Source organism: Fundulus heteroclitus, chromosome 4 (genome assembly GCF_011125445.2).
Source record: "Fundulus heteroclitus isolate FHET01 chromosome 4, MU-UCD_Fhet_4.1, whole genome shotgun sequence".
Taxonomy (NCBI): Eukaryota; Metazoa; Chordata; class Actinopteri; order Cyprinodontiformes; family Fundulidae; genus Fundulus; species Fundulus heteroclitus.
Window position 1 is genome coordinate 32,958,666 of NC_046364.1, and position 23,983 is coordinate 32,982,648.

The following is a 23,983-nucleotide window of genomic DNA, read 5'->3' on the forward strand; positions in this document are numbered from 1 at the left end:
CCCCTAGCCAGCCAAGGGCATACCACCTCTCAGCAGAGCCCTGACAGAGCCAGGGGCTCCAGCCCCGGCAAAGCAGCTGCCAGGAGTGAGCCAGCACACAACCGAGCACCCAGCACTGGACACCAAGAATCACCAATGCATCATTGGGTCAGGACACTAGCCAGTGGCATGGAACCTGGCAGGATGGGCCCCACAATTTGTGGAGACCTGAGATGTTCCAGAAGGCGCAGCCCAAAACCCAACCTGACACACTCACCACATACATCCTACACTCCCAGGTCCAGGTATCGATACCCCAGTGGGGCGACCAGCCACAGGACCCGGGAGGCAATCCCTTTCACATGGGTGGTGGAGAGCAGACCGCCTGAGCCACAAGCCGAGATTAGGGCCGAGTACTGTCCTAACCTGGGCAAACCCGGACCACATCCCAACGCCCCAACCACAGTCCCAATGAATCCTGAATCCATCTCTCCAGAGACAGGGCCAACACAATTCAAATGAGCCAGCACACCAGAGCCCATCACTTACATTTGAAACTGAAAGGTTTGGAAGAGAGGCACCTGACACAGCATTATCTCTATTTCCCGTATGCCACAGAACCTCAGAAACCTGCCAAAGTGTTCACGTTTACCTTTGTTGTAAATAACAGGTAAATGACCACCTGGGAACAATGCTGCATGTGGGGCAGGGAAATTGTCCTCAAAAACATCATATAAGGTGTGTGCATAATCAATCATTATCTGTGAAAAGACGTGTGTGTGTGTGTGTGTGTGTGTGTGTGTGTGTGTGTGTGTGTGTGTGTGTGTGTATATATATAATACACTGGAAATAAATATATGTTCTACTACTTGACAAGTCAGAAGCTTGACTTTTTCCAGTGACTTACCATAACATTCTAAACTAATATTTGTACGCAAGTGACATTAAAACTTTCCCGTCATTGAGATTGCATAACATACTTTTGAATTAGCTGGTGATGTGGTATTTCTCTGTAGTACATAGCATTATCAGAAAAGGCTTTGTGTGATGTGGAGTTAATTTTAAATTGCTCATCTGTGGTTATAGTGTTCCCATTTTACAGATACGTCATCATTATGAAGAATATCGTATGCAACTGTAGATAGCTTGTGACAACAGTTACTTTAGCCACATCTAGTACATGCACAGAGTAAGGCTGTTAATTACTGAACTGAAAACCCTTTATCTCTTACTCGAAAAGCCTCTCTGTGGCTTTCCTGTGTGAGGATTAAAAAACAGTTTGCTGCTTCTTGATAAACCCGGACTTTTTCTTGAGGTCTTACAATGAAAGCTTGTTGTAACTGCTGTACAGGATGTAGGTCTGTGATGTCTTCGTTTTGAACACACTTGTAACCTCAATGAAAGTACCACATGGCCTTGTACAGTATGAACGAAACATACGTAAGGAATTTTACTTTTTTCTTGTCAGCTTAATGCAATATTTGAACTAGGTTTGAACTGAACGTCTAGCCCAGCACTGATTTTTCAGGAAAAGGAAACAAATTGTATAGATTTCTTTTTCCAGTAATAGAATGTTTGAAAAGGGGGAAAAAGAAATTAATATGTCCTGCATACATACAAAGTATGTCATAGTAAATATATTTTCTGTTTATCACAGTATGGTCCATCCCATCTATTTGTGATGCAGAGATCTAGCACTTTGGATATATGGTTAAAAACGTTAGATATTGAAAAACTATGTGATATGCATAAAATAAGACTACTTTATGGAGAATTTATTTTAGTGGCTTTAAACCATACACAAAGATTATGGTTGGAAATATGATGCAAGCTTGGTTTCTCCAACTGCTTTCTCTGACTGCTTTTCTATTTAGTCACTGGTAAACTATGACAGATCTCATAATGACTTGGACACAATTCACCTGGCTGTTTTGAACCTTTCTTACATTTTTATGTAGTTATCTGAATTGCCCTTCCTTTGGACTTGTGCTTGTTCTTTTTGTGAAATCCCAATGGATTTGCAGGTCTGTGATCACTCTTATTTTGTTGGATACAACTCGGCTGCATAGTTTAATATTAGATATACCAGTGAGTTAGTTTCTCATTCTTGACATAGAGATTTTTGTCATCCATCTAGATAACATGCAGCTATATGATTTACCTTTGTGATATACCTCAAGGGGTCAGATCCATATAGACCATTAACAGGGAATGAGCATTACCTTCTGTGACACACTTGCAATTGGCTTTAAACTGGAATATACATTTTTCCATGTCAGCATTCAGCTGTTTATGAAGTAGTAGTAGGTGTTGTAGAATTCCAAGCATTTCAGGACACGTGTGTGCAGCACCTAGTCTTAGGCCTTCTTTTAGTCAATACAGAAAGTGTACAGATTTGTTTGCGTCATCTTACATTGTTAAATTACTATTCTGTCGGCCAGTAAGTTCCCTGAGATTATTGCCTCCTGGCCCACGATCGTTTATTGAACTTTGTGCTTACTGATATAGGCTGCTCTGATGCCTGACAGATTACGTGATGTGTAGAGCCGCATTATTTATTGAAGTTTCATTGCTTTGCCCCTATCTGGTAGTCCTTCATGATAGAGAATGTCCCAACTTTGGGTCAAACACTCCATTTGAGCTGCAAACTGTTCATTTAAAACAGTCAGTTGAAAGATAGCTGATGTCAGTTTACCTACCCTTCAGGCATGGGGTGTTTGTGTCATGTGACATGTCCTATCTCATATATTTGGTTCCTCTCTATTGTAAATGTGTCTAGTCTGTGGTTGTGAAATTGTCCCTGATGGTACACTTTGGATGGTGTGATAGATGGCATACGTTTTATTTGTGTTTTTCTCTAGTGTAATTTTTAAGGTGGGTAGCTAAAGATGTAAGACAAATGTGTTTGGCAATCTCAAGTGGTCTGGGATGAAAAGGTTGCTCTATTTTCAATATGTATACTTATTATTGCAGTTTGAACTGCAATAATAGTTCAAACCAAAATATGTTTGGAATATTTTCCCAAATTACTTCTTCTCTAACTTAGGATGGTTCAATTTCCTCCTTCTCTGTAATTACAAGGTAGAGAAAATACCAGTAAAACTCAGTATTTTACAAACAAGCTCTTCTTTCATGGGCATTGATGTATAAACATACTTTTTCTCCCCATAATTTCTTTATCTGGAATAAAAAATATATCCTTTGCAAAAAACAAATCACTATTTTACCCTAAATGGTTTCACAGTAAAATTCTTCTAGTGCAGGGGTGGCCAACTCCGGTCCTCGAGACCCTGGCCCCATACACCTGATTCAAATAGCACAATTAGCTCCTCAGTATGCAGTCAGGTTCTTCAGAGTCCTGCTAATTAACTGATTATTTGACTCAGGCGTGTCAGACCAGGGACACATCTAAAGGTTGCAGGACACCTGCTCTCGAGGACCGGAGTTGGCCACCCCTGTTCTAGTGGGTCAGCTATTTGACGAAAACGGATGTTTACTCAGTTATGATGACTTCAACCTCAAGTATAACCTTTCCGTAACTCCTAAAAACTGTGACATTGTGTTTGATGCTCTAACTAATGAAATAGGTGAAATAATGTTGTTGATTAACATAAGTCCTTGTTAATTGTAACTGGCCCCACTGTTGGTAAAGTTTCTTTTTTCTTCTACTTGCAAGAATAACAAAAGTATTCATGCCCTGTTTCAACAAGATATTATTTCTATACCCTCAGCTATTTTCTATTAGAAAAAAAAACTTTGTCCTTGATTCACTGTTGGAAAAAGGGTTGGACATTTCATCAGAAACTCTTGGTAAAGATCAAAATGAGAGGTATCTTCTTTAAACTGTTATACAGAATTTATCCTTCTTATCAGTACATGATGAAATATACTAAAACAATAGTTTTGCATAGAGCATCCAGAAATATTATTCTGGATTTGTCATCACAAGAAGATTTTGGAAAGAATTTAATAACTTCATAATTTGTAATGTTGATACTACATTTTTGCTAAGGTATGAGCATATTATTTTTGGTTTTCATGGAACGAATACAAATGAAAGCAGAAGACTGGCAATGAATCTAATTATTATATTTGGCAAATTTCATATTCACAAATGTAAATTTTCATCATCTTCACCCTTTTTTATAGTTTTGGTGAAGGAAATTAAACAGTTTTGTTCTACTATCTCCAGGAGTACAAACAAAAAAGCTGTATGTACGGTAATTGCATATTTTTTAATAATCATAATGTCTGTAATGTCTGATTTCTGTTCTTTTTTTTTGTACTGATGTATTTATTGGAGAAGCATTTTGCCCTGGTATACTTTATTTCTCATTCTGTGTCTTGTTTTGTTCCAACTTGCAGTGGTTTTTGCTACTTGCAGCACTTTCCCTTTGCAGGCGTTTTGTGTGTTAGCCTCTTTTTTGTGTTTGGAATACTTTTTGTGTTTGCAGTGCTTTTATGTATTTGCAGTACGTTTGCACCTCTTGGCCCCCGTACTTTAGAAGTCTTTTTAATTCCATATCGGGTGATTCTAAGAGTTAATTAATTTCTCCCTCTGTTGTCCTACTCTTAGTTCCCATCTTTCTCTTCATGGAGAGACTGTTCCTTGTTGTTCATTTTCTTGTTATTCATATATATCTATATACGTACTATGTTTTTGCTGATCAGCACAATATATATTGCTTTGGGATTCCAACACATGACAATTTTTTTTTTAAGATAGAATATAAAATCATGCAATCAAAGGAATTAAACATTTGATTATTTGTCTGAATGAGTGCAAATATGAGAGTATGAGGAGGAGCTGTCACTAGCTTGTCTCATCTGCTGGCAGGCCCTCCATCCATCAACGCTTAAGTAGTTTTCCAACAGTACATTGACCTTGAGTGCCTGGTATCGATTTCCTGTGGTGTCGAGCTAAGAGAGGTCGTTACCACATGGCCTCAGTCATGGAGTGTGATCAGGAACAGATCCTGGAAATCCCAATGCAACAGTGATAGATCAACAGTCTCTGTATAACATGAAAGCTTACATATGGTAGCAGTGTCACACTGCTACCAGAACAGGAATAAAACCTGCAACCCATATATTAAGTTTAGTTGTGAATTTTCTCTATGACAAAGTACGCCACTGTCAACATCTAATCATTTTGTAAAAGGCGTAGAAGCAGACTCTGAGGATGTTATATTGCACTCTGTTTTACCTCTGCTCTATTTTTGACACCTTTTCTCCCTTTTAATCTTGTGCCTCATCTTTTTCTCTTCCTTTCTTTCTCTTTTAACTTGCCGTTTCTGTGTTCATTGAATTTGAAATAATACTAAAAATCCAATAAACGACCCATTAACGTTTTTTTCTTCCAACCTATCATTGTCAATAACCTTTTTAATTTTTCATTTCATTGTGTTCGTAATTGCTGCCAGCACTACAGTCTTTTGTTCACTTAAACGTGCCATAGTGGTGTAAAAGATGTCACTTTTCGACTTTGGACCATTTGAGACTATTTTTAAAGAGAGCTCTGATGTTAAATCACTTATGCCGGGCATGCACTGTACGATATTTTCAATCGTGGTACTCATATACAGCTCAAACTGTACGACGAAACCGCAGGGTTTAAAAGTTCACTGCTTAAGATATCTGTTCTTACACTGTGCGGCCCGACACTCTGATGCGACCTGACTGCTCACACAGTGCGTTCAAAAACCACACGTCAGACTCAGCCCGGTAGAGAGATGGCACTACTAGGACTCGTCTACCCAGAAACCAAATGTCAGCAGTAGAAGAAGAAAAAGGTGGAAATGTTGATGATCACTGTTAAATATGAGGCTTACTAGAACGAAACGCGCTGCTTTGGAAATTCTAAGAGTTGCTCCTCCGTAGCTTGACTCCGTATCACACATACCGCCTTTATGCTTCTCTTCGCTCCTATGTTTTCGTTTGAGAATACGAAGAAGAATCTACTTGTTTGCGCATGCACAGTGCGGGGGGTCAAGGGAAGTCGGCTCGTAGACGGTCGTGACTCCGCTTCAACAGCACGACGCACTCACGATCGCCCACGATCACTCACGAGGGCCGACTGAATTTTAAGCATGTTTGATATTCAACCGACAGTCCGATTCCTGATCGGGAGGTGGTCGTGAGAGGCGAATCGTCTCTCGTTACCCCCTGTGTACTACACAACGCAGGACTCACAATCAAGCTGAAACTCGGCCCAATCCAAAAAAATTCTCGCACGACTGAAGAATCGAGCCGAAAAGGGCAAAAACTCGTACAGTTTATCCCCGGCTTTAAACACCTTTCTGAACTACGTGTCAGGCCCTTCCTCTAACATCAGTGACTGACTTCACACATACCTCTCTACAAGAATGCTCAAAATCTTGTAGAATGCCTTCCTAGAAGAGCTAAAGCCAGTGTAGCTGCAAAGGAATGGCTAACATCCTAAACCCTATGAATTAAAAATGGGGTTTTACTCAAATTCAAACGTGTGTGTAAGCAAACATACAATACTTTTGGCAATTTATTTTTATTGCTGATACCGCTCAAGCTATCTTTGGTACACTCACGATTAGATTGGAGTTAGAATCCAGATTGTTGGGTGACTGGATAATGTATGAGAAGACAACTGTGTATACCACTTTATACTTATCTTTTTATATAGGATGTTCAACTTTTATATAGGCATTCAACTTCCCCTTAACCTTTTTATTTTCAGTTATGAGCACATAATCACTCTGTTGTTAACGACAGGAGATGTGAAGTTATATTCAGTCACCAGATGTGCAGACAAAATAAACAACTCTCACTTTTAAAACAAATTTTCTCCTTTTTTCTCATTTTCTCTCTCTCTCTCTCTCTCTCTCTCTCTCTCTCTCTCTCTATCTTTTTGTATTGCATATTTTCTATGTGCCTCATTTGCTCTCTGGGCAACAACCATGGCTACTGCTTGCCTTGTCTCAGAGGGAGCAGTCTCTGGTGCCATCCAGACCACAGCTCAGAGCCTAGACTGTAGGCCCCATGTGGAGGAGAGCAGCTTACAAGCTTTACCCACCAGGAGAAAACTCCCTCTGCACAATGCTTCTTTTCACAGAGTTCCTCTGCAGGCGTCACACAAAGCTCCCACTAGATTGGGGTTTAAAGCGATGCACACACACGCGCGCACACATAAATCCATGTGTAGGATCCTGCGTCTACTATCTCCCTATTTCATTAATTCTGACAGCTAAAGGGATTATTGCAACACATTAGTATTAGTAATAAGGAGTACCTAGAGTCCAAAACTTCTTGATATGCAAATGCAATACTCTTAACATTCTCACAATAAGACATGGATTAGGCTGCATCAAAGAAAGGGAACTGTAATCAATTGATTCCTTTTTTGTCTTAGTTCCACCAAAAGTAAAACTCCTCGATGCATTAGTATTGTTTTTTTAATTTAGGTGTCTAAAGTATGTGTAAAAGTGAGCTACAGATGGCAATTGTAGATTCTGAAAACAATATAAAATGCCAAACTGGCAAGGGAGCAACTGCTGATAGTCTATCTTGTTGTGATAATTGTATACAAGGTTTTTTTTTTATTATGTATACAAGGTATTTTTGAGCTGATTCACACTTTATGTTGTTTGTAATGTTTCCCTTAGATGAACTCAGTTTTATGCAAAGTACTGTACCCATCTCACCAGGTTGACTGAGAGCAAAATAAGACTAGTCTACCCTATCATAAAGGTCGGCTTCTACCATGCTCTTGACCCCTATGCTTTGATTAAGATTCACTGAATGATTCACCTCAGAGTTGACTTTCAACAGCAGGAGGAAACAACAACAAAAAGCAGAAAGATTACTACTTATATTTACTTAAAGAGAAGGATTATAAATATGAATATTTTATCTTAATGTCTCACCAAAGGTCAAAACCTGCCTCTTTTGGCTTCTAAATGTTTCTAACTATATATTTAAATCTTTCATAATTGAAAGTAATTGCTTTACCCAGGCTCTTTGTGAAATTGAGAGGTAAAAATATAACAGCCAAGATGAATTTTTAAAAAGAACCTAATTGCAAAGCATTTAGAAATGGATCTCTGGTGGCATCAGTTTTCACAGTTCCTCTCACATTTAGGGTTGCAGCATGGTACAGTTGCAGAGATTGTGGTGGTTTTCCCTGTTTCCACTTGTGGTGTGCTTGTCCGTGGTTTGCCTCTGGCTATCATTGGAACAGACTCCCTCATAAGCTCTGTGCACCACAAACTTCAGCTTGGGTGGTACAGATCCCCCAACCCCCACTTCCCTTCAGTAAACCAGGGACAAGATGTAGCTCGTTTCTTCCACTACTATACAAATTAACTTTGTTTTCAGGAGTTTTTGCTTGTCGAAAAACTAGGTGAACTCCAAGGAAATCCAGACATATTTTTAAGATAAAATTGCAAAGTAAGTAGCGGCAAAAACAGCCTGCTCCATAATTCTTTGTTTGTATCAGTGTGCGCTTCCTACCCCTGAGCTCTATTTCTTTGCCTTTCTCTCTCCGTCTTACAGCATCGACAACATTGTAATTTGAACTGCCTTTCCCAAGAGCTTAATCGTTTACTTCCTGCTTGCAGAATATGCAAATATTGATTAGTTATCAGACCTTAATTGGAGTGCAATCACTCTCCCCCTAGGAGGATCAAAACTATGATGGAAATGGCAGATAGTAAATAAGCTAATAATACTTGTAAATTGTTCTGGCCCCTTGCCCTCACAACAAGGAACAACATCCCCAATAGTCTTATAATTAAAAAGGAAACAATATTAAATGATAGAAGATTAAAATAAATACTCTTACTTCAAAGTTTTAAGTTTTTATTTATACTAGTTGAACCTTCTCATATTTTGTTACATTAAAAACTCAAACTTCAATGTATTTTATTGGGATTTTGTAAAATAAAACACTCAAAGTTGTACATCTTTATAAATCTGAAGAAAATTACATATCAGTCTTACATTTTTACAACATAAACTACAAGATTAACAGGCAGTCATATTCAGCACACCATAGTTAATACTTTCTAGAACCCATATTGTCTGCTAGTACAGCTGCAAGTCTTTTGGGGGTAAGTCTGAAATTATTGCCCAATTCTTCTTCGCAAAATAACTTAAGCTCATTCTGAATGGATGGAGAGTTTCTCAGGAAAATAATTTTCAAATAATGGCAAAGGATTGGTAATTTGATTCAGATATGTGTCTTGATTGGACCTTTCTAACATATGAATACGCTTTGATTCAAACCATTCGATTGTATCTCTGGCTGCATGTTTAGGATCACAGGGAGCTGGATTAACCTATGTCTGAGCTTCAAGTCTTTTGCAGACCTTAAAAGGTTTTCCTCCTTGACTCCCCTGTATTTAGTGCAATTCAATTCCCAACTAACTCTGACCAGTTTCCCTCCAGTAACCACCACTTTTCACTGTGGATATGTTGTTTTCATTGTTACATGGCCCCTAACCTGTTTAAAAATTATCTATACCTTTATCTCTGATCCATTTGTTGTGTTGCTGATTTTTCCTTCATGTTTTCTAACAACTTCCAATGAAACAAGGAAACGCTTTTGTTTGTGTTTTAATTAAAAAAGATAGATTCACTTATTAGGTGATTGCGGAATCAAGTTTTTTTTACACTAATATATTTAGGGGTATCGGAGTACAGGCACTACAGCATACAATATAGTTCAGATTTCCAATTAAAAATGTGAAAAAAATTTCTAATTTTCATTGTGCCTGTCTACCACATACATGCCCAATGAAGTGAGTGGGTGCAATGTGACAAAATGTAAAGAGGGCAAATATCTTCACAAGGTGCTGTGAGTAAAGGAGAGGTTAACATCCTGGATAGAGCTAAACGATAGCAAAGGTGCACCACCTATTTTTTTCTTCTATTTTAATGCTGGATTTTTAGTGTTTCTGTCCACACTGTAAATGTACTGACCTACATGTCCTCAAGCAGGAGAAGTAAATGCACAGTTCTCCACACTTCCCTGCCTCTCACTGCTCTTAACTTGCATCAGCCTCTATGGAATACTGTGGGTTGCTCTGGCCACAGCTACCACTGTGCCGGGGCACGGTGCAGAGTGTGGCTGGAATGGGAATAGACAGTTAATGGGCACTTAGAGGATGGTGAAAACATTTTCCTCTGGAGAAGAAGTGGTTTGGCGGTTTCTCAGTGGGACAAAACTAAGCTAGTTCCCTGTCACTCACTGGCTCTATGTCCATTTTTATTTTTCAGTACACTCACTTTGTAATATTTACTTTTCAAATGTATGGTAGGGTATTTATTGCTTGACCTGTGTTATAAGTTTGTATTTTATTTTATTCACACCAGTAGCAGAGGGGATGCGACACTAACAACCAATGAATGGCATACTATATAATGAGTACATGGCATACCTATTCCTTTGTGAATTCTCAGATATTAAGATTTTACCTTAACTTCTTCCATGGAACACTTTAAATGAGATTAGTTTTAAAGACATAAAAAAAAAATGTCTGCTTCAAGTTCTAAGTGAGGCCGTGAGTACAGAGTGGATCCTTCAGCTTAGTGCCCAGCAGCAGGGCCTGGTGATTGGTATTGGCCAGGCCCCAAGCCTCATGTCCTGTCCAGACATATGCGGATGCCATTGAGTGTGGTGTCATTTCATTTTAGGAAAAGCTGGAGACAGCTACACATTTTCCAGCCTTACTTTGAGCTTGTGCCTGCATTGCAGTATATTGCTGTGTTGTTTCCATCCAGCCAACACCTCATGTGATTTTGGACAGAAGCTCCTACCTTTATTGTGTTTTCCTTATTTAACTTTGGCAAAATATGTTATAGTAGTTTCATGTTTTTTTTTCTTTCTTAGTGGTTTTTGCAGTCATGCAAGAAACAAACTTGAAAAAGAAATGGAATTGTTCAGCTCTTTTGATTAAAGGGGCCTAGTCAGTGACTTTACACATTTTTATGCCAGTAGCTCACTCTGGTTGCATACAAAGGTTTTCTGATCAAATTACCATGCCCTGTTGGCTTATTATATGTTTATCTTCTATGTTGGGTTTTATATTCATTTATGTGTTGTACACTTGGATTTTGGTCTATTTATTAGTAAATGAAACACCCTTGTGTATATTTATCATAATAAGACCACGTGACCAAAAGTATCATGTGGCGTACGTCCACGATGAGTAAACAAGGAGAAGCGATGGAGTTGAGCGAGTCAGCAGCGCCCATCAGAGATGTGAAAAAAATGTTAAATATCCCTAACCCTTCAGATTGCCCTGTTGGTTGGTCTTTGACCACGCCGAGCTGTCACTTTACTGTGAGGCATTGCAGTACAGTCTACTGGCTCTAACAGTAGCTGTGTCAATTGTCGCCATCTTGCCTTCTGATAGTTCCATGGTACTGCCGGCAGACAGCAAAGCGATTTTTATGTCTGCTAACCGTGCCTGGTGCAATGTCATTTTCAGGCTCAAAAAAGACAAGTAAACACTATCAGGACAAATACTTGCCGTATATTGTTTTATTTGAAGATGAGTATGTTTTTTTGTGTTTTCCTTTCATGGTCAAATTACATGACTAGGCTCCTTTAAAAGAAAGATTTAATTAAAATTAACAAATGTATATGTAATTTTGTTGTATTTGTTACTTTCTTGTATAATATAAACTCAGGTTTAGCATTGTCAAGACCACTAATCTGAATGTTAGCAGTTAGCAGTACTACAAGTTACTTCTCAAAGCCTGTAAATGACTTGCCAGGGCTTTAATTACGGTGTTTTTCTGCCTTGGATATGTATTATGCCAAACAAAACTGTTGAAGTGTAGGCACTTCTTCTCTAAGAGATAATGGAAAAATGTAATTGGAGACAGATATATCCAACGGTAACATTCTTACCGGAGCCATCTGACTTTTAAGACCATATAATGGACTGGCTCAGACTTTCCTGTATTGTCGTATCTTCTTCCAATCCCAGTAGAAACCATCAGATTGGATTTTATGAATCAACATCTGTTCACTACTAATGAGAGCATAGTTAAGGGCTAATGATTTTATCCATGTCTGCATCAGGTCAACAATACAGTAAGGCTTGAAAGATAAATGTGATGCCTAATAAAATCAAATTAGAAGGAAGTTAAAGCCATAAAAACATATGTGCTCATATAAAATCATTAAATATAAAGAATCCCATATTCACCAAATCAACAAATGTTGGTGAAAACCTGAAAAAGTAGTTTGTTTATTTCCTGCTTATGGTAAAACATTACTTTGGTTCACTTACTGAGGCCTTTTAACTACCTAGAATGCCTCCGAGTGCCAAGTTCTCCAGGTCTTTGACTAATTTTAGGTTGCTGGGGATTGTGCAGTTCTGTTTATGTCTTCACCTCTTTAGTATTATTTATTAGTCGGTAGGTTCTTTCTTTGCCTTCTTATTTCCTGTCATTTATATTCTGCTCTTTATTATTTAGCGGGTTACCTTTGTTCCAATTAGATCCTTATTTTTATTTCTACCTGCCTGTCATTACTTATGCTAATAAGTTTATTTTGTCATTTCTTTCACCATGTTTTGTTTGGTTATTTTTCCTCATGTTCCAATCATATCATTACTCTTTCTCTCCATCAGCAACATTTCCTTCATATCCTTAACCTGTGCTAATTGCTTCACCTGTCTTTCCTCTGTCTTCTCTCCTTTTTATTCAGCCAGTTTACTCACACCCATTGTCAGCTCCTCCGTTTTTCTACCCCTGTTCTGATTCCCTCCTTGTCACATTCCTGCTCCTTGTTTCGTCAGCCTGCCTGTAAGTGTTACTATTTGTTTTACAATGAACTACTTATCACTTCATCGCGTGGTTCCCAAACTCTTGCCTGCACGCTGGTCCACCAACAACAGCTAAACAACATATGACACCGAGGTGCATTCATTTTGACCCCTGCCTCTTGATCTTAACATCATTGGTAAAATTGGATCCCAGTTGTCCTTTTTTAACTAAACAGACTTTATTTGAAGGATATTTTTTCACATTGCTGTTACAATGTCAAAGATGGCTTCACATGCCTACAGTCAACACCAGTTAGATTCATACATAACAAAGAAAATACTGAAGCGTAAAATAAGACAATAACATTGAGTTGAGAAGTTATACATAAAGAGCGCTGCTTTAAAACTTAAAGAAATACAAAATTATATTTGTAGTTCTGTGCCCTTTCATGAGTGGAGATAATGATTTCATAAGCTTTGAACTTCATGATGTTTCCTACATGATGAATTTTTACTGAGCAAAGCTTCCATCATCATCAGTAAACAGCATTTTGGGGAGTGAATGAAAGATCACTTTTAGGAGTCTGTTTTTTTTAAATAATTGTCTTTATTGGCCATTACAACATTTTGTACATTGCAATAAAATGTGTCCTTTGCATTTAATCCATCCCTTATGAAGCTGTGGGCAGCCAGTATGCGTTGCCCACGGAGCGTTTTGGGGCTAACTGTCTTGCTCAGGGACCTAGAGTGGCAGTGTGTAGGAACTGGGGTACATACAGCCTCCCCAGGACCCCAAGCACCCTGCTCTAACCTTCAGGCCACTGCAGAAAAAAAGTTGTGACATTTTGCCTTGAAGGTCATAGCTTGGTGACTACAGTGTTTTTGTTCATGTGTCTGTATGCAGAGCTGCTTAAATATATTACTGCCTCTGTAGGGAACTGCTTTTGGATGTGACTTATAACCTCTCACATTGCTTAAAGCTGTAGGTTCATTCCACTGATTGCTGTACCTGCAAACTCTCGCTTCCTGCCTGTGTCAAACTTTGATGCAAAAGCAACAGAAACTGAGGATTATTTTATATTAGTTCAAGGTTGGATAAAAGGAAGAGAATGCCTAAAACCTCCCATATTCTTCTTGCCTCATGCTTAATATTCTCAAGGGATCAGCACCAGACATTTAAAAGCTTTGGATGACCAGTATTCAGTGCCAATCCAATTCTCATTTTCACCAATTGGGTGTCATGTCTTGACCAGTTTAGCCCATTACCACTAAAATCATTGTTAAAGTTTATCTTTACCAGAGAAAGACCACTGTAAAAAGTCATTCATCACTAATTTTGTGTTATATTTTTTAAAGAGCATGGGCCGTTAATGATTGCTCCACCAGGTCTGAAGACAGACCACCTACTCAGTGGTCTATCTATGTATTACTTCTAGCTATTAATTACTTGTTATTTTAAAATTCGGAAAATGGGCACGGTGTTGATATTGTGACTTACTGTAGCTAAATCCAAAACAGCTAAGCATAAACTGCACTAAGTCTTTCTCTTTTCAGTTGCCCGACAGGGTTAAGCAGAACGCTGTTCTGGCTGAATTATATTCTCTTCCTCCACACTGTGCGGGGCCAGGCAGGGGGAAGGGAAAGAGGAGATTTATGTCCTTCTGTGACACACACTGCTCTAGGTCTCATGTTAATGGAAAATTGGATGTTTAAGAAGAATCTGTCAAGGACAAAAATGACTCTCTTTAAAAACCCAGCTTGTCAGCTGGTGTGACAGCATTATAACTAAAGTACAGTATGAAAATGCTGTTAATGATGCAAAGATGTCACATTTTCAACAAAATGTTCATGTCACTTTTACACCATATTCCAAAGCCATCTTCATCTCTTTGAAAACAGCTTAAATGACCAGTGTGACTATTTATGTTTGACAGAAGGCTACTGAGTTAACAAATTTGATACAGTCTGAAGGAATATTAGACTGAAAAAAAGTTCAGTTGCCAATAAACTGATCAATGTTTAGACAACATATTAATGCACAATGGATGACTTGCTTATCTACATATCTTCCCACCCTCTGGTTGAACACTGAGTTGCTTGTTGGTAAAATTGGGCCTGGATGATTTTACCTACGGTCTGTGGGAAAGTGACTAGGGTCATAAATTTGTAATCTTTTCCAAACTAGGAGGGACAAAGCCATAGTTTCCAGCCACCACAATTAGCCTTTGTCCATTCAATCAAGCATTCCCATAATGCCCACATGTTTCAGATGCCTTCTTCTTCCTTGTTTCTTCAATTCTGTGCTTGTTTACTTTCTGAAGGGCTCTCTCTGCCCTCTGTTTGCAGCTTTGCTTCCCACTGTTCTGTAGGAGAGAGACAAAGACCCTGGTTGGTGACACTGTTGATGATGCTCAGGCCTAAATCACTTTATCCTGTCATTTTGGGTTGTTCAACTTTTTTTCAGGTCTTATTGTGTATAACTGTTTGTTTGTTTCCGCATGTCCACAGGAGATATTCCATGTAAAACATGCCAGCAAAATAGCAACAGGCACATGCGGAATAAGCTTTTTTGAATGAGGCAACAATAACAGACAGCGTTCAGTGATCAATAGTTTTGTCGTTTCAATGTTAATTATTGTTTAGAAAAACTCACATTAGTGCAATTAATTTAGGAAATTAAATTGAGGTTTCGCCATAATTGTAATATAAAGAGAATGGATTTGACTCTCCAAGTAAGAAAAATCATATAGGTAGTATATCTCTTTTGGGTCCAGCAAAACAACCAACTTATTGTTTGTTTGTCACAAATATTGTGATCAACTGTCTTCTGGCTTCAAGGGGGCACTTGGCTAAAAGTAGCTAATCAGTTGGTGTGACTACACAACAGCCTGTGGCTAACAGCCTCGGACTACTCGGTGTCCCACCCAAGATGGCGACTATGACGACATATGACTTCCAACCTTGCGTGCCGTGCATAAGATGGCAGCTCCGAGATCACAGCTGACTTACTAGTTTAGCATGAGACCGTTTTTGAACAAAGGGCGGTAACCTGTTGAGGCAAAGGCTTCAACAAAATGCGGGACACCAGAATGGGGGACAGAAAGAGGAATAAGTATGGAAAGAAAATCTGGCTCGTTTCTCACCCAACAAAACCAACACAGCAAAAATCACTTATAATGCATGAACACATTGGAAATATTCAGCACAGTTAAATAAACTCCCTTTGGAGTACTTTAGCATTAAAAGTATCTCTAATAGGTTCTGCCCAGGCACAAAATACCACCTTATGGTTGAAAAAAGTAATAAAAAGGGAAATCCTTTACGCATTGTTGCTCCAACAGAGGAGATGCTGCACGATCCAGTGTCCATCGATCCCAGCCGAAGTCTCGGGTAGGCAGAGTTCTCTGAGGGGCAGGAAACACCAATTCTCTGGGCGCTTCTCAGAAGATTTGTTTAGCCAAAACAAAAATGAGTCGATCTTGTCGATCTCTGGAAGATAATGGACCTTCCAGTTGGATCAAAAATTAATTAACGTTAATTTTAAAGTCAAGACCTACCTGATTAAGTGCAGGGGAAATAGTGGTGCAGCGAAGCTTGAACCAGCCAAGGATCGAATCATAGACCACATGCAGGCAGCACGCAGAAATCATATGAACGTCTTCTCAACACAGCGAGGCTGCAACAAAGAAGGCAAGACTATGGTCCAGTGCGCTTTTATATCTAGCCAGTTCTCATCTCCATAGTGACGAGATAAGGGTCTCGGGCAGTCTACTGTGTTGCATGCTGGGAGTTGCAGTTTGTCATGTCATGATGGCATAACACAGGGAACCAGAGAAAATTACGGAGTCTGACATTGCTTTAGCAAATTTACACACCGAAGCAACATAAATTTAATGACCTCCTATTTACTTAACCAGGTGTCATTACTGCCAGCATGAATAACAATCTTACTGTTTCTACGTTTATTTATCCTCAGCCAGCGGTTTCAGGTAGAATTTGATGTCGCCCTGGGAGGCATTTGACAATGGTCCATGGTGTCTCTAGTGACACGTTTCTGACTATGGAGCTGCCAATTACCAGAGTCGGCTTTTCAGCGGGTGTGTCACTGAGTGGGGGAAATCTGTTAAAAATGCAGATGGTTTGATGTTAACTTCGGGGCTGGAATCTAGAGTTATGCTTCCTGCGTATTGTTACCCAGCCAGCCTGAAAACCCGGCTGCTGGGGGACCGCTACATGAAGCTAATCGCCATGGCTTCGCACTAGCCAAGGGGTGGCTATATGCTGGTTTTTCAACAGCGCAGAGCTGGGCCTCCAATTTTGACACCCTTGCCTCCAAAGCTACAAAAATACTAAATTTATTACACATACCATTATCGCTAAAGGAAGTAGAGGAATAACTGAACATAAGACAGAGAGCAACAGAGAAGGGTAGACTTAGAAAGAGACGAAGAAGCTAACGAGAGGATTGGTGAGGAAGCCATAGTAGGGCTAAAGCTAGGTTAGGGTAGCGACCTCTTACCACGCTAGGAAAAAGTAAACTCTGTGAAACAGGGAGATCCCAAACGAGAAGTGGAGCAACCAAGAATGTGTTTTTAAACGTGCTTATTTGTTAGAAACAGGGAGATGTCACAGCAAAGAGATTTAAGATAAAATCGAGAGAGTCTGGAACACAAAGCAACAATCTACAGCACACAACACAGCAACAGAGCACAGGAAGCAACGCAATACACCTTACCAATAAACAAAGTAGTCTGAACCTAAATTTTCCAGAATTAGTTGTCTTTCTTTTTTTTCATTTTAAGTATTTGTGAATCACCTTAATTAAAAATGTAAGCCTGTATTTTTGAGAAAAATGGATAAGATTCTTTGTGAAAATGTGCAGTGCTTTAGTCATATAGCATCATAATCAGAGTTTTCAACTCTAAATCAATGACTGTGTGACACACACATTCCCCTGTCAGCACACGCACACATGCTGCACATGGCATTCCTCATGCAGAAAGATTGGATGATCCGTTCACTGCACTGTCCTGTTCAGAGCCCAAACCCTATCTTCTGTGGAACTGTCTCAGCTTCTTTCACAGCTTGCGGCCATCAGTATTTCCTTCTGCTGTTCCTGTTAACAGAGCAGCAGAAAGAGCGATCAGAGTTTTAAATAATTCTGTTCTTAATTTTATTCAGTGATTATTTGTACATTTTGGGTCTGCTTCATTTGTTCCATTCATACGGGTCTATCTAGAAACAAAATGCTTTACAAGAATAAAGCAGACAGGTGGAATAGACTCAGGAAGGTGGAGTTTTGGTTGCACCAGACATAATGTCTGGAGATGAGCAACAATCAGAGCAGATTGTATTTTCATCAGAAATCAGGAAACAGAAACAGAGCCATTTACTTGTTGAGTGTAAATGTGAATGGAGTTTAAACAGACGTGATTCTCGTCATATTAGGCAGTCTCGGTATGTTGAAACAATGGGAGAACAGTGGTGTTTGTTTACTCTTATTAATTTCTTTTGTTTTAACCCACTAACTGGACAATAAAGTGTCGACACTCCTCTTTCACTTTTTAACAAAAGTAAAACATCTCTACTTCCATGACTAGCTAGAGTTGACTAGGTCGCTTCCATGCAGGGGTACAAATAACCGCAAAATGCCCCCACCACACCCTCATACTCGAAAACAAAACATAATCTCACACTGAACTTTCCATAGAAGTTGAGAGGTCATATCATAATGACTAAGGATTTTCTTTGAATTAACTCTTTTGAGGAAACACGTCACAGGAAACCGCATGTATTGAACGCCAGATGAAAGTGCATCTTACCTAAGCTTTGCATTTGTGACTGAACCACGAAAGATGTGTTATCTCATCTGTGATAGCCTCAGTACCATGATCAGACTTGCAATATAATGCCTTGGTTATCTCTCCTGGACATCCCTGTTCAACACTTCAATCCCAGCTCAACCTCATCATCACACCAATCCCTGAAACAACAATAGAGTGGATAAAAAAAACAACAAAAAGACATAGCAGCTTCTCTTACTTCTGAGCACAAATCCTATGGTTACTGCTTCCTGTTGCCACAGATAGCAGCAGGATTTCATCTGGTAAAGAATAAGAACTATCTTAGCTTATCCTTGTTTTCTGTTTGTCATGACCGTGAAGGAAAAGTAAACCGTTAAACTATCAAGATGGGAGCTGAAATGAAGAGCAGCTGAAATGACCAACAAAAGTATTGGTTTTGAGAGATCACTGCTGTGTATTGTTCTGATGTCTCCTCCGTTATCTGGCAGCTTCTGGTTATTTGGCCCATGAATTGAAACCCAGTTGTGAAAAAATGTACTCTTAAATAATACTTAGAGTACGATTGTGAAGATCATAGCCTACAGATCATGTCGTTGCGATACCACACAAGTCGGCCCTATTAAAACATCAAGCAGGCTATATCATGTCTTCTCTGTTTGGCAATCCTAGTGATGCATGCTGCCTCGTTCATCCAGTCTGGTCCATATTCAAAAATCTTCCAACAAAGTCTCAATTTGTATAACTAGACCTGGACCTGGAGACACATACCTACAAAAACAAATTGGCCTTATGTCAAGAGAAAGAAATGGAGAGCGTTAAGAGTGTGGTTAAAAGTACTGTGAAGATGAATGCTAACAGAGGGAGGTAATCTTAGAGCTTCCCTGGCCTTAAAGAGCATACCCCCTGATGTTAATCTCACTTGACTTTGCATCAGACCAAATTGTGAGGACAAATGTTATGTCTTCTTTAATTAGACACATTTTGTCTGTGCAGCAAGAGCATGCATGGGGAGATGCTTTTAAAACAGGAGGTGTTTAAATGAGAAATCAGAAGTGTGACCCCTTTCAGCATTGAGGTCCATCTCTTAGAATTAGGTTGCCATTTATGACAACTTAATTTACCTATTTCCTTAAGATTTACATTTACAAACATCATTGTGCTAATGTGAATAAAATTTGTCCAATATTTGTTTGTCTTTTTGTGGCATTCAAATTACTAGCATCATGGCATCTTTTAAAAAGACCCACTATTATTATTATTATAATTATTATAATAATAATAATAATAATAATTATTATTATTATTAGTAATAGTAGTAGTAGTAGTAGTATTGTTATTATTATTAATATTATTATTATTAATATTATTATTAAATCTCTTTTTTAAGCATTTTCTGTTTCTTTGGGTATGTAAAGGACAAATTATGTATTTTTAATATCAAAATGTTTTTGTCGTAAAAAAAATATTCAGATTGAGCTGCTTATTAAAAATATATTTTTCTGTTAGAAATGTTATAGAACTTCTAAAAAATATATAACACCTACTTTAGTTTTGTTGTTTTCTATTTCTGCCTGGTTGGATATAGCTGTGTGGTTTGAAACAGCTGGCTGCAAACACATTTCCTCAAAAATCAACAAAATGTTTTATCCAAGCACACAAATTTAAACTCACTGCTTCTCTTTAAAGCTTTTACATTCCCCACATTGATATTTTAGGACACATGCAAATAAATGTAATTTATTGTCCACAAAATAAAGAGAAGACAAGGAAAATTGCAAGTTTGTTGCCTCAATTCACACAGGAAAACCTTTGTGCTGCAATGTCCAAAATCTACCAGAATTGAAAGTTAAATACTAAGACTTTGTGAGGTCTTTGTGAGGCAGCATACATGAGTTCTGTGTGGGGAAACATCATGATCATGCTTTCAGCAGCAGTGACTCAATGGAGAGAGTAGTTGTTTTTGCAATCCTGCCATATGTCGATGTGCCCCTGGGCAAGGTACTTAACCCCAGGTTGCCTACCGATCTGCATATCAGTGTATAAATGTGAATAAGTTAGTGAGAGCAACTGGGGGAATGTGGCTCTAGAGTAAAGTGATTTGAATTGTCGTTATGACCAGAAAAGGGCTAGATAAATCCAGTCCATTTACCATTTAGCACTGACATGATTTCCACGTTATTGCAATGCTCTTTGCAGCCCAGCTACTACAATAATTGCACCTTATCTCTGCTCTCCCTGCAACCAACATAATTGCACCATGCACTCGCCAATCCGTCACAACTGCAAATCCATGTTCTCCTTCCCCATTAGTTTATCCCTCCTCAGGCCCTATGAACATAGTAGACAGTAAGCACCCTTTTAAATAATTAACCTAGTAACTTCTATCAAAGACAAATATGAGACAATAGGGTGAAACTTTGCCACAATGTAGGATATCAAACATTTTCTTCTTGTCAAACAACAAATAGAAAAGCACAATTTAGGAAACATATTTTTAATTTATGGATATGAACATCTCACAACATGCATTGATTTGAACACATTTGCTTATGAACCTTAGTGGACTTGGCTGTTGAAGAATCCACAAAGTGTAAGCAATATTGGTATATTTGTCTCTTCACTTTCTGATCCTTGCATTCTGCACAAAACTTTTCTTGTTTAAGATGGCCCATCAAAGACAGAACTGTTTTCAATAGTGCATACATAAGCATTGATTACTTAGGCGATACCAAAAAGATCCACTTTCCCTAAGACAAGTTATTTGGAAGTTACTGAAAACAAGTAGTGAGTTTGACAAGTTTTTGAGCTACTTTAACTTTTTATGTGAGTAGTAATGTGGGAGTGTGCGTAACTGACCAGTTTTGAACCCTAGGCCATCCATCATTCAAGAAACATATAGTTAAGTTTTTAACTTTCTGCATTTCAGTCTGTGGCAATATGGGATGCAGCACACTTCTGGTCAATAAAGCAAAGGGATCTGAATATTGGCATTTACCAGTAAACAACTTTACAAAACATCATTCCACATTTTATTACTGTTTTGACCAAACAGTAAAGACTTCTTCAGAGAGTCCTGTGTCATTTTACTATTTACACCATCAGCAAAGTCAAAATCTTTTCGCCAGCCGGCAGCAAAGAGACATCAGCAGAAAATATATTTGCCATCCTTCATTGATGAAAATCCATGGCAAATTTTGCCCTGACTCATGCTTTCTGTACAAAAGGGGTTAATACTAAGCTATCCTGTCTTGGCAGAAGTCCCACATTAGAACATGCCTCTGCATGTAAAGGACCAGAAAAAAAAGCCATCTCTGTAGCAGCTTTCTGGCACACAGACTTACTACAAAACAAATTCAACAAAACTGAATACACAGAGTAACTTGAATTCACCAGTACATAAGAATGCAACAGCTGTGCTATTTTTTCAACTTTGCTGTATTCATATTTATCCCCAAACGAGCCGCTGTAACACCGCCAAAATAAATTATGATTAAATCAATGAGAATTACTACATTAAATGCACATTTTCTTTTCAATTTTATTACTGAAATCATAATATTAAAAATGAACAGTTGAAAACTATGGTTGTTTAGTTTTTCTACAAAATTTTTTGTCAGAAATACCTTGAAGGAAAATTCAATTATTATACTGGTAATGGTTTATGCGTTTTTAAGGTCTCTGTAATAAGTGTTACATGAATAAATAGATAATCTATACTTTATAAAGAGTTTCTACATTTCTTGAGTTTACTACTACTAATACTACTTACTAGTATAAATAGTATGTTAATATGAACAAAATCACAATAATTATTGAATTATTAGTGGACAACTTTTTCTCTCTGTGTTTTTGTTTTTGCTGAAACTACTGCAGTCAAATTTTTAACTCTGTTGATTGTGCATGACACAATTATGGAACATTGCTTTAAAAAGTTCCTATGATATATTGAAAAAAAGCATACTAAAAATGCTCAGATTGAGTTGAGCAAAAATAATTTCAAGTCGAGGGATAAACTTGTAATGTTTTCATGTTGCATTAAAAGAACTGTTTCAGTGTGACCTGTAGTTCAGTGTGACCTGTAGTTGTAAGTGTGCCCCCCCCCCCCTTTTTTTCTCTCCTCTATGTTTGAAAACGTTAAAGACATTTTGGATGTCTTTACAGCATGGCACAGAAAGGTGCTGTGCCCTGAAGCAGTTTTGAAAGCAAAGTGAAACAGCTGTTGTGCAAGTGACTTGCTGGGATGAAACTGAGAAATCTGAGAGGAAGTTCTATCATATTGTTCTATACAATGGACTCATTTTATTGCTTTCTGCTCGTTAAATGTCTCAGCTCAGCAACTACACTTCCAGCTATACCTTTCTCTTGCTATTTGTCACCAGCACAGGCTGTTGGGTTAGTTTATGCCTGCAGGGGTGAGGAGCAAAGATGGAATTACTACCCTGGCCGTGCCACTTGACACACTCATCTCCTGCTACAGGTGTGTTGTCTGATCTGGATGTCTGAGGGAGACAGTGTTTCTCTTTGTTCTCTTAGCCCCTTTATTTGGACTCTTCCAGGAAAGCTGCACGCCTTGCGATGCCAGTAAAGCATCTTGTACAGAAGTCCCCCCCCCCCCATCCTTTGACCTGGCACATGACCTGAGGTTATGTCTCACTGAGCTTTACAACTTTCCCAAAAAACATTGTGTCAGCTGAAAGTAGGAAAAAACATATACAAAATTCATGTGTAACCTAACAAATTGATTCCACACAGTGTAATCACATATGTTGTAGTAATAATAATAATAATAATAATAATAATAGGAAGAAGAAGAAGCAATTTAGGTATTTTTATTTTTACCTAATGTTCTGTTCAAGTTCTGTCCAAGCTCCTTCATAGAAGCCTCTGAGTTAACACAACCTAATCTAATTTGAGCTCCAAAACAAGTAAGGGGATTGCAATTTCTATCACATTTATGCAATGCATAACGCAAAAGCTTCAGTGCTGTTTTCAGAATCATAAGCTTTTCCCAAACACTGTTTCTCAAAGATAACGCTTTGACACCAAAGAACACAGGAAATCTTGAGGTATACTGACAGAGTTTCTCTAAGTGAAAGACGAGTGGGGATCCCCAACATCACCGGATGCTATGCGTGAACATGCGGCAGAACATCCTGCCTTCCTCTCACTGCTTCAGCGCTTCAAATTAAAGAAAAGGCACACTTCGAGGCACTGAGGTAGTGTTCCCAGATCTTGTATGCTTTCTGTAGTTTCCTGTGGTGTTTCAGTTTTGTTTTCTCAGCTTTATGGGTTTACAAATACTTTCTAGGCTTTTTGTCTTCCTTTGCACTCATATGGTTTCAGCTCAACCTTTTTTTATTTTCTCAGAAAACGGAGGGGCTCTCCAGAAAAGAGAGGTCAGTTGTCTAGTGTTTGTGTCTGACTCAATGCTCATTGTGCAAGATCACA